This window comes from Oncorhynchus mykiss, chromosome 18, assembly GCF_013265735.2.
Source record: "Oncorhynchus mykiss isolate Arlee chromosome 18, USDA_OmykA_1.1, whole genome shotgun sequence".
In the NCBI taxonomy this organism is placed as follows: Eukaryota; Metazoa; Chordata; class Actinopteri; order Salmoniformes; family Salmonidae; genus Oncorhynchus; species Oncorhynchus mykiss.
In genome coordinates, this window is record NC_048582.1 from 62,689,829 (window position 1) to 62,705,365 (window position 15,537).

General features: G+C 44.3%; 1 protein-coding gene across 4 annotated transcripts in view; it reads left to right on the forward strand.

Moving 5' to 3' along the window:
* The window catches only part of LOC110496881 (focal adhesion kinase 1), a 235,348-nt gene that overhangs the window by 55,782 nt on the left and 164,029 nt on the right, over window positions 1-15,537 (forward strand). The gene's annotated exons all lie outside the window — the stretch shown is intronic.

A 15,537-nucleotide genomic window follows, 5' to 3' on the forward strand; every position in this document is an offset into this window, starting at 1 on the left:
TTATTAGTGTGGTGATGATAATAGTACATTATTGTATTGATTGGTTATATCATCTCTTCACCCAATCATACCGGGGACCATCAGACGTGTAAAACATCTATTGACTTGTCTGCAGAGGGTTCATACTACATCTGGGAAAGGGCTTTACACTGCAATCCATAGTCGTTGTATTCACTCACTGACATTCTGTACAGTACTACATGTAGCCTTGATGCATTCCACTTCACAATCCGATGTTCATTTCTTTCTTCATGTCTATTACATTCTGTTTCTGTCAGACTGCTAATGGCTGACCTAATGGCTGAGACTAAGGTTGTGTTCCAAATACACCCTAGTAGTGCACTATATAGGCTAAGGCTTAGGGTTCCATTTGGGACAAACGCCTGAGACACAGAACTGTCGTCCTGCAGTGTCTGTTCAGTTCCTGATCCAAGCTGTAGATAATCATGTGTCAGTCCCAGTGATAAATGGCCCTGGTCACTGCTGGGTAGTGTGTTCATGTGTGGGAGTCAGAAGGGAGGGAAGAGGGAGGAGGTTAGGGATGACAGGCGTTCAACAATGTTCTTCCTTCGGCGGTGGTGCTGGTGTCATCTCTTTTTTTAGTTTTTATCAACTTCCTCATCCATAATTCATCCATAAGTATTTATTTATTTCTCTCCTCTCTTAAAATGTTTGTGAAATTTGCAAAACAAGTACTGTTTGCCAAGGCCTATCTGTGCCTTCTGCACTTACCATCTTAACGAACATTACCACACATTCATAATGTATGGCCCCTTTAAATAGATTTAGGTTAGTGATATTCAATTGGTGGCAAAAGGTGAAGGAAAGCGTCCAATGTTATTGCTAATGCCATTTCTATGACTGTTAGAAATCCTTAGGAGATCAAGCCTTTTAAGTCGACCAGTTCATTAGCCATGTATAGTGGTGCCAGTTCTGATGGTAATTCTAGTATAAATTCAGTAACGTAACGGCATTAGGTCTGGGCAACCTCCAATATTGCCAACCATGCGCATGGATGAACGTGTGCCGCATGTCTACTGGGCCTGTGTCTGTGGTGCAGTCATGCATGTCTACTGGGCCTGTGTCTGTAGTGCAGTCATGCATGTCTACTGGGCCTGTGTCTGCGGTGCAGTCATGCATGTCTACTGGGCCTGTGTCTGTGGTGCAGTCATGCATGTCTACTGGGCCTGTGTTTGTGGTGCAGTCATGCATGTCTACTGGGCCTGTGTTTGTGGTGCAGTCATGCGTGTCTACTGGGCCTGTGTCTGTGGTGTAGTCATGCGTGTCTACTGGGCCTGTGTCTGTGGTGCAGTCATGCGTGTCTACTGGGCCTGTGTCTGTGGTGCAGTCATGCGTGTCTACTGGGCCTGTGTCTGTGGTGCAGTCATGCATGTCGGTGACCTTGTTGCATGCTTTACTTTTATATGACGTGTGTGTGTGTGTGTGTGGTGTGCATGTGTGTGTTTGCCTGTGAGTATCCGTCCGCCTGTGTGTGTGACCCCTCAGGTCAGGGGGTGTTACTGGAGTGTGTAGCATCATAGAGGTCTGTGGGTGAAACAGAAGTTAGGGGCCCACCTTAAGCACCTCCAACACCTGTTAGTCTCTCACGCACACATGCGCGGGCGGGCAGGCAGATGGCCGATCACAGACAAACACACACATGCAGGTGTTGGGAGGGGCTTGAGGTGGGCCCCACAGACTCCTATGATGCTACATAGCAAGAAGACAATAATAGCCTAGTGCAAACAACAAAAACAGGTAGCTAAGTATAATAACAAGATGCAATCATTTGCTGTTAGTGAGAAGAGCAAAAAGCTATTTTAGCTTGCGTTCTAAAATAATTTCAAATCTATTTCCGATTATTTATTTCATTTCCCATGATCATTGCAGAATAAATTCCTCACCTTTTCTGACTGTGATGGTTTCATAGGCTACTCACGAAATAACCTATAGGCCCACAGCAACTTACGATAGGCTAACATTCACCCCATCTCTAATTGAATTGGACCCACTTCACAGTAGTAAATAGATAAGCTACCGGTATTAAACGTATTTTGCTCTATGCGATCCAGTTTAACGGTTGACGTTAAACGGTTTCCGTTGACGTTTGTAGGCTTCGTCTGAATACTGTAATGTCAAATTTCTTGAGTAGCCTAGACAATATTTAATTTATTAAACATAGTACATACAGTGGGGCAATTTAGTCAGCCACCAATTGTGCAAGTTCTCCTACTTAAAAAGATGAGAGAGGCCTGTAATTTTCATCATAGGTACACTTCAACTATGACAGACAAAATGAGAAAGAAAATTCCAGAAAATCACATTGTAGGATTTTTAATGAATTTATTTGCAAATTATGGTGGAAAATAAGTATTTGGTCAATAACAAAAGTTTATCTCAATACTTTGTTATATACCCTTTGTTGGCAATGACAGAGGTCACACGTTTTCTGTAAGTCTTCATAAGATTTTCACACACTGTTGCTGGTATTTTGGCCCATTCCTCCATGCAGATCTCCTCTATAGCAGTGATGTTTTGGGGCTGTTGCTGGGCAACACGGACTTTGAACTCCCTCCAAAGATTTTCTATGGGGTTGAGATCTGGAGACTGGCTAGGCCACTCCAGGACCTTGAAATGCTTCTTACGAAGCCACTTCTTCGTTGCCCGGGCGGTGTGTTTGGGATCATTGTCATGCTGAAAGACCCAGCCACGTTTAATCTTCAATGCCCTTGCTGATGGAAGGAGGTTTTCACTCAAAATCTCACGATACATGGCCCCATTCATTCTTTCCTTTACACGGATCAGTCGTCCTGGTCCCTTTGCAGAAAAACAGCCCCAAAGCATTATGTTTCCACCCCCGTGCTTCACAGTAGGTATAGTGTTCTTTGGATGCAACTCAGCATTCTTTGTCCTCCAAACATTGCAAGTTTTTACCAAAAAGTTATATTTTGGTTTCATCTGACCATATGACATTCTCCCAATCTTCTTCTGGATCATCCAAATGCTCTATAGCAAACTTCAGACGGGCGTGGACATGTACTGGCTTAAGCAGGGGGACACGTCTGGCACTGCAGGATTTGAGTCCCTGGTGGCGTAGTGTGTTACTGATGGTAGGCTTTGTTACTTTGGTCCCAGCTCTCTGCAGGTCATTCACTAGGTCCCCCCGTGTGGTTTTGGGATTTTTGCTCACTGTTCTTGTGATCATTTTGACCCCATGGGGTGAGATCTTGCGTGGAGCCCCAGATCGAGGGAGATTATCAGTGGTCTTGTATGTCTTATAAATAATAATTATTAATAATTGCTCCCACAGTTGATTTCTTCAAACCAAGCTGCTTACCTATTGCAGATTCAGTCTTCCCAGCCTGGTGCAGGTCTACAATTTTGTTTCTGGTGTCCTTTGACAGCTCTTTGGTCTTGGCCATAGTGGAGTTTGGAGTGTGACTGTTTGAGGTTGTGGACAGGTGTCTTTTATACTGATAACAAGTTCAAACAGGTGCCATTAATACAGGTAACGAGTGGAGGACAGAGGAGCCTCTTAAAGAAGAAATTACAGGTCTGTGAGAGCCAGAAATCTTGCTTGTTTGTAGGTAACCAAATACTTATTTTCCACCATAATTTGCAAATAAATTCATAAAAAATCCTACAAAGGGATTTTCTGGATTTTTTTTCTCATTTTGTCTGTCATAGTTGATGTGTACCTATGATGAAAATTACAGGCCTCTCGTCTTTTTAAGTGGGAGAATTTGCACAATTGGTGGCTGACTAAATACTTTTTTGCCCCACTGTATATCAGAACTATTGCTCCTTTTCTGGCCATGATGAGTTCGTATTACCAAAGAAGCCATACAGCAAATGTATTTATTTAATTGAGCCTATTAGATAATAATCACTACTAGTGTTTGCTCTATGCATGAGGAAGGGGGTGCGGTTTATAACATTCTGTACAATTTAAAGCTGCAATAGTTAACTTTTTTGGGTGACCTGACAAAATGCACATAGAAATGTGAGTTATAGATCTGTCATTCTCATGGAATGCAAGTTTAAGAAGAGGTAGATATGTTCTATGTGCGGTATTTATATGCTTTTAAGTTTAATTTTTGCGTCTTTTACTTCTGGATTTATACACCAGCTTCAAACTTCAAGCTGAAAATACAATATTTTTGGTAATGGAAAATATATTGTACGGTGGTTTAGATGGCACCATGATTCTTTACACTATACATGCTTGTTTCTCACAAACTGAAATTAGCAACCAGGAAATGGCGGAGCGATGTTTTGCATTGAAGTGTGTAGGCTACCACTCTACAGTAAGCAGGCCTACTGTTGAAAAATATATCAGAGTAGGCAATGTTTCAGAATTCGCGGGCATTGCACCATATTGAGGTTTTTGAAGAAAGTAAATGCAAAACATCATTGAATTCAAATGATCTGTTTACAATTGTGCAATTGTTTTTGTGTTTCAGAAACAATCACTGCCAAAAAAAACGAAAACATTCTGCCAACACCTCCAAAGACATTTGATCAAGTTGGCCATTGGTATATCCTTTAGATACTGTCTTGGCCTAATTCCAATACCTCCAAAGTATACAGCAAAGAAGGGCGTTATTGTCACCATGAAAGGTGAATGATTGGTGTTATTGTCACCATGAAAGGTGAATGACGGGTGTTATTGTCACCATGAAAGGTGAATGATGGGCATTAATGTCACCATGAAAGGTGAATGATGGGCATTATTGTCACCATGAAAGGTGAATGATGGGTGTTATTGTCACCATGAAAGGTGAATGATGGGTGTTATTGTCACCATGAAAGGTGAATGATGGGTGTTATTGTCACCATGAAAGGTGAATGATGGGTGTTATTGTCACCAAGAAAGGTGAATGATGGGCGTTATTCAGGCAGGGTTATAATGCTTGTTCATGTGGGTAGTTTAATGACAGGTCTGATTTATAACGGGAAACATGTATAAATATGTTTATACATCTCTAAATATTTGCGCTGTCCTTTCAGAATTGGCCTAGGTAGATTTTTACTGTGAAATGTATTCAACAGTTATAAATGATGCCATTGGTCCCCACAAGGATAGTAAAACTCCAACACACACACACACACACACACACACACACACACACACACACACACGCACGCAAAAGTATCTCTGCAGTATCTCCATAGCCAGCGGCTGGATGGGAAGGCTGAGTTAGCAACACGTAAAGTGTGCTTGTGCTTTTGTAATGGTCGTCTTGGAACGCACCACTCACAGCGCCTTTGCACAACAGTCTCTAATTCACATTCCTCACAGGATTTCTGCCTCTGTGGGTATTGTGGAATGACCTATTTTTTTGTGCTGTTTTTCATGCTATCCTTCACCCACACAGAGGCAGAACCCTAGCATGCGTAGCGTAGTTCTACTCTAGTGGAGGTCCAGCCGACCCTGTGTTGGCTACGTGGCCCTGGTTTTTCCTGAAGCTCTGCGAACAGAACTCCTAACCGTTCTCCACTGCAGGTGAAACGCATCATTCCAGAACAGTTCCTCGGGAGAAACGGTCTTCTCACCTCTTCTTGAATTATGTTGGTTAACTCTAGGAAGATGTTCCTCGCCTCTTGAAGAAGAATAGAAATGTTTTACTTTAATCCTCACTGTGCAACTATGTCCTCTCTTTCATGGTTTATTGTGCTTCTCTACTGAAAGCCTTCCTGGAAGGCTAGAGTTTTTTTCTCATCAGTTACAGTAGAAACAGGAATGTTTCCCATTCCTCTTAGTACAATATGTCCTCTCTTTCCCTCTGTTTATTTTGGGTCTCTCCTGAAATCATTAATTGTAGTCCTAATCCTGATTTGGCAGTTGAAAGTAGATTATTTAATCAAGTGAAGAATTAGGCAAATCATGTGGAAGGACAGAATGTGCATAAAGTCAGGCCCAGAGAGTTACAGCCTCCTCACTACTGTAGGTCAGGCCCAGGCTGTTACAGCCTCCTCACTACTGTAGGTCAGGCCCAGGCTGTTACAGCCTCCTCACTACTGTAGGTCAGGTCTAGAGAGTTACAGCCTCCTCACTACTGTAGGTCAGGCCCAGAGAGTTACATCCTCCTCACTACTGTAGGTCAGGCCCAGAGAGTTACAGCCTCCTCACTATTGTAGGTCAGGCCCAGAGAGTTACAGCCTCCTCACTACTGTAGGTCAGGCCCAGAGAGTTACAGCCTCCTCACTACTGTAGGTCAGGCCCAGAGAGTTACAGCCTCCTCACTACTGTAGGTCAGGCCCAGGCTGTTACAGCCTCCTGACTACTGTAGGTCAGGCCCAGAGAGTTACAGCCTCCTCACTACTGTAGGTCAGGCCCAGGCTGTTACAGCCTCCTCACTACTGTAGGTCAGGCCCAGAGAGTTACAGCCTCCTCACTACTGTAGGTCAGGCCCAGAGAGTTACAGCCTCCTCACTACTGTAGGTCAGGTCCAGAGAGTTACAGCCTCCTCACTACTGTAGGTCAGGCCCAGAGAGTTAAAGCCTCAATATTGTGGGTCAGGCCCAGACTGTTACAGCCGCCTCACTACTGTAGGTCAGGCCCAGAGAGTTACAGCCTCCTCACTACTGTAGGTCAGGCCCAGGCTGTTACAGCCTCCTCACTACTGTAGGTCAGGCCCAGAGAGTTACAGCCTCCTCACTACTGTAGGTCAGGCCCAGAGAGTTACAGCCTCCTCACTACTGTAGGTCAGGCCCAGAGAGTTACATCCTCCTCACTACTGTAGGTCAGGCCCAGAGAGTTACAGCCTCCTCACTACTGTAGGTCAGGTCCAGAGAGTTACAGCCTCCTCACTACTGTAGGTTAGGCCCAGAGAGTTAAAGCCTCAATATTGTGGGTCAGGCCCAGACTGTTACAGCCGCCTCACTACTGTAGGTCAGGCCCAGACTGTTACAGCCTCCTCACTACTGTAGGTCAGGCCCAGAGAGTTACAGCCTCCTCACTACTGTAGGTCAGGCCCAGAGAGTTAAAGCCTCCTCACTACTGTAGGTCAGGCCCAGAGAGTTACAGCCTCCTCACTACTGTAGGTCAGGCCCAGGCTGTTACAGCCTCCTCACTACTGTAGGTCAGGCCCAGGCTGTTACAGCCTCCTCACTACTGTAGGTCAGGCCCAGACTGTTACAGCCTCCTCACTACTGTAGGTCAGGCCCAGAGAGTTACAGCCTCCTCACTACTGTAGGTCAGGCCCAGAGAGTTACAGCCTCCTCACTACTGTAGGTCAGGCCCAGACTGTTACAGCCTCCTCACTACTGTAGGTCAGGCCCAGACTGTTACAGCCTCCTCACTACTGTAGGTCAGGCCCAGACTGTTACAGCCTCCTCACTACTGTAGGTCAGGCCCAGACTGTTACAGCCTCCTCACTACAGCCTCCTCACTGCTCTCTTCAACTCTCTCTCTCTCTCTCTCTCTCTCTAATTGCTGCAAGAGACAGAAGACTCATCAGAAACAATGGCCTCATCAGTTCAGTTGGAAGCTCCAAACGCATCAAACAGCCGTTGAAAAGCCTGGTAACAGACCAGCAGAGCACTGGAGGGCTAGTCTGACAGGAGACGGCACCCTATTCACTATATAGAGTGTTGGTTATGGTCCAAATGGAACCCTATTCACTATATAGAATGTTGGGTCAAAATGGAACCCTATTCACTATATAGAGAGTTGGGTCAAAATGGAACCCTATTCACTATATAGAGAGTTGGGTCAAAATGGAACCCTATTCACTATATAGAGAGTTGGGTCAAAATGAAACCCTATTCACTATATAGAGTGTTGGTTATGGTCCAAATGGAACCCTATTCGCTATTTTTATTTTATTCATTTTTTATTTCACCTTTATTTAACCAGGTAGGCTAGTTGAGAACAAGTTCTCATTTGCAACTGCGACCTGGCCAAGATAAGGCATAGCAGTGTGAACAGACAACACAGAGTTACACATGGAGTAAACAATTAACAAGTCAATAACACAGTAGAAAAAAGGGGAGTCTATATATACATTGTGTGCAAAAGGCATGAGAAGGTAGGCAAATAATTACAATTATGCAGATTAACACTGGAGTGATAAATGATCAGATGGTTATGTACAGGTAGAGATATTGGTGTGCAAAAGAGCAGAAAAATAAATAAATAAAAACAGTATGGGGATGAGGTAGGTGAAAATGGGTGGGCTATTTACCAATAGACTATGTACAGCTGCAGCTATATAGAGTGTTGGGTCAAAATGAAACCCTATTCACTATATAGAGAGTTGGTTATGGTCAAAATGGAACCCTATTCACTATATAGAGAGTTGGGTCAAAATGGAACCCTATTCACTATATAGAGAGTTGGGTCAAAATGAAACCCTATTCACTATATAGAGAGTTGGTTATGGTCTAAAGCAGTGCACTACATAGAGATGTGTATAATTTGGGATGTAGACCCAGTCTGTCATAATTCCATGGGACAGCAGTAGTATGCCTGGCTTGTGCAACTGGCTGATTGATTGATCTGTTGGGTTGTGATGTATGCTTGGTGGACATGAATGCAGCTGCAGCTTGTGTGAGTGACATCCCTGGTTCACACGATGCCATGCAACAATTGCTGGTTTATTGATGCCCCAATCTGTGGGGTGTGTGTCAGACTGCCTGTTGGTGATATATGGCAGGCTCTGTCCCCAAGCCAAACCCCACATAGCATTCTTCTTTCAGAACACGATAGCGTCGTTAGGGGTAGGCCGTCATTGTAAATTTTAAATAAGAATTTGTTCTTAACTAATTTAAATAAAATGTAAAAATAAATAAAATAGCACAGTGAGGTGGGATTAGTCCTATTAAAGATAGCCTGTCTCCTAGCATCACTAGTCTCTACTGCTAGTGTTAGCACAGTGAGGTGTGGTTAGTCCTATTAAAGATAGCCTGTCTCCTAGCATCACTAGTCTCTACTGCTAGTGTTATCACAGTGAGGTGTGGTTAGTCCTATTAAAGATAGCCTGTCTCCTAGCATCACTAGGCTCTACTGCTAGTGTTAGCACAGTGAGGTGTGGTTAGTCCTATTAAAGCTAGCCTGTCTCCTAGCATCACTAGTCTCTACTGCTAGTGTTAGCACAGTGAGTTGGGATTAGTCCTATTAAAGATAGCCTGTCTCCTAGCATCACTAGTCTCTACTGCTAGTGTTAGCACAGTGAGGTGTGGTTAGTCCTATTAAAGATAGCCTGTCTCCTAGCATCACTAGTCTCTACTGCTAGTGTTAGCACAGGGAGGTGTGGTTAGTCCTATTAAAGATAGCCTGTCTCCTAGCATCACTAGTCTCTACTGCTAGTGTTAGCACAGTGAGGTGTGGTTAGTCCTATTAAAGCTAGCCTGTCTCCTAGCATCACTAGTCTCTACTGCTAGTGTTAGCACAGTGAGGTGTGGTTAGTCCTATTAAAGATAGCCTGTCTCCTAGCATCACTAGTCTCTACTGCTAGTGTTAGCACAGTGAGGTGGGATTAGTCCTATTAAAGCTAGCCTGTCTCCTAGCATCACTAGTCTCTACTGCTAGTGTTAGCACAGTGAGGTGTGGTTAGTCCTATTAAAGCTAGCCTGTCTCCTAGCATCACTAGTCTCTACTGCTAGTGTTAGCACAGTGAGGTGTGGCTAGTCCTATTAAAGATAGCCTGTCTCCTAGCATCACTAGTCTCTACTGCTAGTGTTAGCACAGTGAGGTGTGGTTAGTCCTATTAAAGATAGCCTGTCTCCTAGCATCACTAGTCTCTACTGCTAGTGTTAGCACAGTGAGGTGTGGTTAGTCCTATTAAAGCTAGCCTGTCTCCTAGCATCACTAGTCTCTACTGCTAGTGTTAGCACAGTGAGGTGTGGTTAGTCCTATTAAAGATAGCCTGTTTCCTAGCATCACTAGTCTCTACTGCTAGTGTTAGCACAGTGAGGTGTGGTTAGTCCTATTAAAGCTAGCCTGTCTCCTAGCATCACTAGTCTCTACTGCTAGTGTTAGCACAGTGAGGTGTGGTTAGTCCTATTAAAGATAGCCTGTCTCCTAGCATCACTAGTCTCTACTGCTAGTGTTAGCACAGTGAGGTGGGATTAGTCCTATTAAAGCTAGCCTGTCTCCTAGCATCACTAGTCTCTACTGCTAGTGTTAGCACAGTGAGGTGTGGTTAGTCCTATTAAAGCTAGCCTGTCTCCTAGCATCACTAGTCTCTACTGCTAGTGTTAGCACAGTGAGGTGGGATTAGTCCTATTAAAGATAGCCTGTCTCCTAGCATCACTAGTCTCTACTGCTAGTGTTAGCACAGTGAGGTGTGGTTAGTCCTATTAAAGATAGCCTGTCTCCTAGCATCACTAGTCTCTACTGCTAGTGTTAGCACAGTGAGGTGTGGTTAGTCCTATTAAAGCTAGCCTGTCTCCTAGCATCACTAGTCTCTACTGCTAGTGTTAGCACAGTGAGGTGTGGTTAGTCCTATTAAAGATAGCCTGTTTCCTAGCATCACTAGTCTCTACTGCTAGTGTTAGCACAGTGAGGTGTGGTTAGTCCTATTAAAGCTAGCCTGTCTCCTAGCATCACTAGTCTCTACTGCTAGTGTTAGCACAGTGAGGTGTGGTTAGTCCTATTAAAGATAGCCTGTCTCCTAGCATCACTAGTCTCTACTGCTAGTGTTAGCACAGTGAGGTGTGGTTAGTCCTATTAAAGCTAGCCTGTCTCCTAGCATCACTAGTCTCTACTGCTAGTATTAGCACAGTGAGGTGGGATTAGTCCTATTAAAGCTAGCCTGTCTCCTAGCATCACTAGTCTCTACTGCTGGCCTATCCAGCGTCAGAGAAAGGACCATGTGCACCTTTGTGATGCTAGTCTATTAAAGAGACACTGGACGAATGGACAGACGCACAGAGACAGCCAGTTAGCCGGTCTAATCCATTAAACCCTGGATGGACAGTCAATCCAGACGTCTCACCCTGCCTTTCACATGGTGATTTAATCCACTGGCGCTTGGATACATGGATTATTAAGGGATTTAGATTTTCTTTACCAACCCTACACTCATAACTTAATAAGTTCATACTCTTTAGAGAAGGCATATGGTTAATTCTGGGCCTCAAGCTCCTCAGAAATCTAATTACAACGACCTATAGACCGACACACTTACAAGTAATATATCCCCGGTTGATCTGGTTATAGGCTGAGAGACCTACACCTCCTATCACATCTCAAGTCAATGTAATAACGTTCAAATGATGGGATCATGGGACCCATCTTGAAATGAAACCAACTGCAGAAGGAGGATAAGGGATGCTTGTCATTTTTCAAAATTGTACTGTAGCGTCTTGATTGTTGCCGTATTGTTGAGATGGCACCCTATTCCCTACAAAGTGCACTACTTTTGATCAAGGACCATAGGGCTTTGATAAAAAGTAGTGCACCATATACTAGGGAATAAGATGCCATTTGGGACAAGAACCCACTGTAATGTGGAAGAGATGCCTGCTTTCAAGACAGTCTGCCTCCCCCCCCAAAAAAAGAAACCGGGTATAATGAGAGGTGTTGAAAAGGCCACTGAGTCTCTCTCTCTCTCTGCCACTTCTACTCTTCTATTAAATCACGTTGTTCTACCACTGACCTATCATTACTGAGACCACACTATTCAGCTGAGACTCAACTCTCTCTGTGCAACGTGTGTTCTGAAGGCTGAGACTCAACTCTCTCTGGGCAACGAGTGTTCTGAAGGCTGAGGCTCAACTCTCTCTGGGCAACGTGTGATCTGAAGGCTGAGACTCAACTCTCTCTGGGCAACGTGTGATCTGAAGGCTGAGACTCAACTCTCTCTGGGCAACGAGTGTTCTGAAGGCTGAGGCTCAACTCTCTCTGGGCAATGTGTGTTCTGAAGGCTGAGGCTCAACTCTCTCTGGGCAACGTGTGTTCTGAAGGCTGAGGCTCAACTCTCTCTGGGCAATGTGTGTTCTGAAGGCTGAGGCTCAACTCTCTCTGGGCAATGTGTGTTCTGAAGGCTGAGACTCAACTCTCTCTGGGCAACGTGTGTTCTGAAGGCTGAGGCTCAACTCTCTCTGGGCAATGTGTGTTCTGAAGGCTGAGGCTCAACTCTCTCTGGGCAACGTGTGTTCTGAAGGCTGAGGCTCAACTCTCTCTGGGCAACGTGTGTTCTGAAGGCTGAGGCTCAACTCTCTCTGGGCAACGAGTGTTCTGAAGGCTGAGGCTCAACTCTCTCTGGGCAACGTGTGTTCTGAAGGCTGAGGCTCAACTCTCTCTGGGCAACGTGTGTTCTGAAGGCTGAGACTCAACTCTCTCTGGGCAACGAGTGTTCTGAAGGCTGAGGCTCAACTCTCTCTGGGCAACGTGTGTTCTGAAGGCTGAGGCTCAACTCTCTCTGGGCAATGTGTGTTCTGAAGGCTGAGGCTCAACTCTCTCTGGGCAACGTGTGTTCTGAAGGCTGAGGCTCAACTCTCTCTGGGCAACGTGTGTTCTGAAGGCTGAGACTCAACTCTCTCTGGGCAATGTGTGTTCTCGTTCTTCACAGCAGTTGTGGTGTCATGGATGTTTGTGTTCCTGTGCTGCTCAAATGCCTTAGCATTGCTGTTTTTATGTGTTTGGTTATAGTCACTTTGGAATCGACACACAGTACAATTTATGATTATGCTCGAGTCGAGGCGCTAAAATGAGTTTGACCTAATTACAAGCAGAGTGGATTTCACCTCAATATTGATTCTTGTGGACACATTTCCCTACTTCAGTTTGATTGCCTTAGCCTGCATCCCCACCTGCAGTTTGTACCTGTCAGGTTCAATTTATTTAAACTTAATTCACTGTGTTGGTATTCCATATGATTTGTGTATCTAATAGGGAAATGGATAGTATTGATATAAACATGTGCAATTGTAGTAGAGAAAGGGAAAGGGGGTTACCTAGTCAGTTGTACAACTGAATGCCTTCAACTGAAATGTGTCTTCCACATTTAACCCAACCCCTCTGAATCAGAGTGGTGCGGGGGAGCAGTTAGTAGGTTAGGATCGGGTGATATTTACCTTGTCAGTTAGTAGGTTAGGGTCGGGTGATATTTACCTTGTCAGCTAGTAGGTTAGGGGCGGGTGATATTTACCTTGTCAGCTAGTAGGTTAGGGGCGGGTGATATTTACCTTGTCAGTTAGTAGGTTAGGATCGGGTGATATTTACCTTGTCAGCTAGTAGGTTAGGGTCGGGTGATATTTACCTTGTCAGCTAGTAGGTTAGGGTCGGGTGATATATATACCTTGTCAACTAGTAGGTTAGGATCGGGTGATATTTACCTTGTCAACTAGTAGGTTAGGGGCGGGTGATATTTACCTTGTCAGCTAGTAGGTTAGGGTCGGGTGATATTTACCTTGTCAGCTAGTAGGTTAGTGGCGGGTGATATTTACCTTGTCAGCTAGTAGGTTAGGGGTGGGTGATATTTACCTTGTCAGCTAGTAGGTTAGGATCGGGTAATATTTACCTTGTCAGCTAGTAGGTTAGGATCGGGTGATATTTACCTTGTCAGCTAGTAGGTTAGGATCGGGTGATATTTACCTTGTCAACTAGTAGGTTAGGATCGGGTGATATTTACCTTGTCAGCTAGTAGGTTAGTGGCGGGTGATATTTACCTTGTCAGTTAGTAGGTTAGGGTCGGGTGATATTTACCTTGTCAGCTAGTAGGTTAGGGGCGGGTAATATTTACCTTGTCAGCTAGTAGGTTAGGGTCGGGTGATATTTACCTTGTCAGCTAGTAGGTTAGGATCGGGTGATATTTACCTTGTCAGCTAGTAGGTTAGGGGCGGGTGATATTTACCTTGTCAGCTAGTAGGTTAGGATCGGGTGATATTTACCTTGTCAGCTAGTAGGTTAGGGTCGGGTGATATTTACCTTGTCAGCTAGTAGGTTAGGGTCGGGTGATATTTACCTTGTCAGCTAGTAGGTTAGGATCGGGTGATATTTACCTTGTCAGCTAGTAGGTTAGGGGCGGGTGATATTTACCTTGTCAGCTAGTAGGTTAGGATCGGGTGATATTTACCTTGTCAGCTAGTAGGTTAGGATCGGGTGATATTTACCTTGTCAGCTAGTAGGTTAGGGTCGGGTGATATTTACCTTGTCAGCTAGTAGGTTAGGATCGGGTGATATTTACCTTGTCAGCTAGTAGGTTAGGGTCGGGTGATATTTACCTTGTCAGCTAGTAGGTTAGGGGTGGGTGATATTTACCTAGTCAGCTAGTAGGTTAGGATCGGGTGATATTTACCTTGTCAGCTAGTAGGTTAGGGGCGGGTGATATTTACCTTGTCAGCTAGTAGGTTAGGGGTGGGTGATATTTACCTTGTCAGCTAGTAGGTTAGGGGCGGGTGATATTTACCTTGTCAGCTAGTAGGTTAGGGGCGGGTGATATTTACCTTGTCAGCTAGTAGGTTAGGGGTGGGTGATATTTACCTTGTCAGCTAGTAGGTTAGGGTCGGGTGATATTTACCTTGTCAGCTAGTAGGTTAGGATCGGGTGATATTTACCTTGTCAGCTAGTAGGTTAGGATCGGGTGATATTTACCTTGTCAGCTAGTAGGTTAGGATCGGGTGATATTTACCTTGTCAGCTAGTAGGTTAGGATCGGGTGATATTTACCTTGTCAGCTAGTAGGTTAGGGGCGGGTGATATTTGGGGAGACCTCTTCTACGATATACTACTTCTAATATCACGATATCCAATATTGTCGTTTTAATCCGTTAACTAGATCATTCCAGACTGCTCTTTGTTTTGCTTATTTACAGTATTAAAGTTACATTCTATTTAAAATATATTAGTATGGCGAAAAAACAAGGCTTACTTCATTCATTTAGACTTCATTTTCCACGTATTAATACAGCCTGCACATGAATACAGCCTGCACATTAATACAGCCTGCACATTAATACAGCCTGCACATTAATACAGCCTACACATGAATACAGCCTACACATGAATACAGCCTACACATGAATACAGCCTACACATTAATACAGCCTACACATTAATACAGCCTACACATGAATACAGCCTACACATTAATACAGCCTGCACATGAATACGGCCTACACATTAATACAGCCTGCACATTAATACAGCCTACACATGAATACAGCCTACACATGAATACAGCCTGCACATTAATACAGCCTGCACATTAATACAGCCTACACATTAATACAGCCTGCACATGAATACAGCCTACACATTAATACGGCCTACACATTAATACAGCCTGCACATGAATACAGACAGCACATTAATACGGCCTACACATTAATACAGCCAGCACATGAATACAGCCTACACATGAATACAGCCTGCACATGAATACAGCCTGCACATGAATACGGCCTGCACATGAATACAGCCTGCACATGAATACAGCCTACACATTAATACAGCCTGCACATTAATACAGCCTACACATTAATACAGCCTGCACATGAATACGGCCTGCACATGAATACGGCCTGCACATGAATACGGCCTACACATGAATACAGCCTGCACATGAATACAGCCTGTACATGAATA